General features: G+C 40.8%; 1 non-coding gene across 1 annotated transcript; it reads left to right on the forward strand.

Moving 5' to 3' along the window:
* On the forward strand, positions 1 to 73 carry H257_19381. Its single transcript has one exon. It is a non-coding gene; the product is annotated as a tRNA-Arg (tRNA).
* Positions 74 to 2,612: the final 2,539 nt, after the last annotated feature.

Consider the following 2,612-nt stretch of genomic DNA (forward strand, 5'->3'; position numbering starts at 1 on the left):
GCACGGCTGGCGCAATGGATAGCGTATCAGACTTCGAATCTGGGGGTTGCGGGTTCGAGTCCCGCGTCGTGTATTTTACTTTTTACTTTACTACAATATTTCGCACATTCAACGAGAATTTATCGTCAGAGTGAGGGGGGGTCGAATACGTTGAGATATTGGAGACGAGGCCCACTGTGATCACACATCCACACACGTCTGGTGCTTTTCCCATAGTATCACCCATGTGTATTAGTGGTGGGAAAGGTAAAGGAGGACGTACAATGGTTGGGACCGTCGATAAATCATGCCCGACGTCCGCGTGAACTAGTGCTATACCAGCGGTTGCCATCACGCGGAGCGGTGACTGATGGTCCATTTGATCGGTGAAATCATGATTCTGACGCCAAAAAATTGCATCGACTTGTCCAGCTTTCTTCTCAACCTTGACGCCCCAAAGAACTTGAATCTCGTGCCAGGTTTTGAGGCAGCACTTCCGAATGCGATTTTGCTTCTGGTTAAATATCCTGGCACAGAGTTATGCACTTCCACTCCAAACATCCATGGAATGTAGCTTTGCAGTACCTTGGTCGTATATGCTGGATGACCTCATGCGCTCCATGAGCGCGTTGTGATTACTTGGAAGTGACCGCAATTAACGTCTTACATTGTATGTCGGGACTATCAACCCGCTAGGATGGACGAGATGCCCCAATGAAAAATATTTTCATTTGCAGGTTTAGCCATTTAAATCACAGTATTTGGATTGAGTTCAGAGCACGATAGCCAATCATGAAAAGGTAACCCAAATCCTGCCATTCTATTGCCTCTGCCAATGAGAATATTTCTCATCGCAACGAAGGCTGGAATATTAATAGCGATTCTGAGAATATTTTGATTTCGCGAGGTACTCCGGAGTACTTGAAGGCCAACCATTTTGCCTGTAACATACAACATGGTACAAGCGACAGGATTAACACAGTAAAGCACTTCCAGCAACAAACTTGCTCCTCTGCATGTTAAATACCGAATGGAACACGTTGATGCAAGTTAGAAATATTAGTGTGTAGATGATCGTATACATAGGTAGTAAAGTTAATATTTCAATACGAAGCACTAATTGAGCCACGTGGTTTTATTGCAAGTAATGATATCATAACAAGGTAGTCGTAGCAACGTAGGGGAACATGTGCCTGGAAGAACTCGGATAATTTTCAGTGAGTAAATAACATTATATTTATATGATCGCTGCGAAGTCAAGGACTTAAAACATCAAACCTTCACGGAGCACATGATATCATCCAGTATATACGACCAAGGTACTGCAAAACTACATTCCATGGTTTCAGTTTATATAGAATCTGTAAGGACAAGTGATTAAAACCACCAACCACAATACACTATTTTGGCGGTCGTATCTATTGGCCAAAACAGATATGTAACGTTACGAATATTCGGTAGGCATTGTATTCCCCGGCGAAAAATTTGGCCGGGTGCATAATCAGTTTTGTATGAAGATCAATTTAGAAATATACTGATTGGAATAATGGATCAAAGTATGCTTGGAGAATTATTACCATTTGAAAAATCGGCAATTATTGCTCAGCATTGCCCCAATAGGCGTCAACCAGTTTGAATAACGTTATATACGCTTGAATTCTCGTACTAGATGCTGTACCTCGACATAATATACCCATTGTCGAAAATTCGACGAATCAATCAATGTAGAAATTGGATGAGGATATTAGTTGAAAACTATCATTGATGACAGAAAATTCAACGGGTAGTGATTATGTTTAGGTTAGTATTGCATCCACATGTATTTGTACCACATGTCATGCATGCCAGTACTGAAAGTCATTTGTCGATCATACTGTTTGTATACTATTGTGAAGAGCGGTCATATTACGGAGTTCACGAGAAACTCTGGGATAAATAGATTAAATCTCGATTACAGAGCCGTTCTTGCTTTCAGGGGGCGACGGATTTTAAGGGACACTTGCTACTTCGAATTTGCCATTTCAGCGGAAATGATTGGTTGAATAACTTCGAACTTCAATGGAAATCTCAATTTTTAGCCAATCACGTAATGATTTTCACAAATTCAAATCTTACTGGTTATATTAGTCTGTGCTTCCATAAAACTTCGGTGTCCCTTAAAATCCGTCGCCCCCTGTAATTATATAACTAACACGATGAAGCTCATCAGAAATACTACGATATTGGGAATCCATATAATGTGATGTCGGCGCTCGAATAGTTGACAGATGGTTTTGTAATCGTTCATCAAGCTTCTAGAATTTCGATTGGCTAACATAAATTGATCTATTAAATGTAAAGGTTGCTTGGATATACTGTTAATATAATTACACAAGAATATAGAGGTTGTTGTAGTTTTTAGGGGGTATGTACATATGTATGTCACTGCTTCGTTGTATTGTTATAGACCTCAGGTACTGGCGGCAACAATTGTTGAGTCGGTCTTTCAAGCGATTATCCTACCAATGAAAATACTTTTCATTGGGGCATCTCGTCCATCCTAGCGGGTTGATAGTCCCGACATACAATGTAAGACGTTAATTGCGGTCACTTCCAAGTAATCACAACGCGCTCATGGAGCGCATGAGGTCATC

Source organism: Aphanomyces astaci (assembly GCF_000520075.1).
Source record: "Aphanomyces astaci strain APO3 unplaced genomic scaffold supercont1.539, whole genome shotgun sequence".
NCBI lineage: Eukaryota > Oomycota > Saprolegniomycetes > Saprolegniales > Verrucalvaceae > Aphanomyces > Aphanomyces astaci.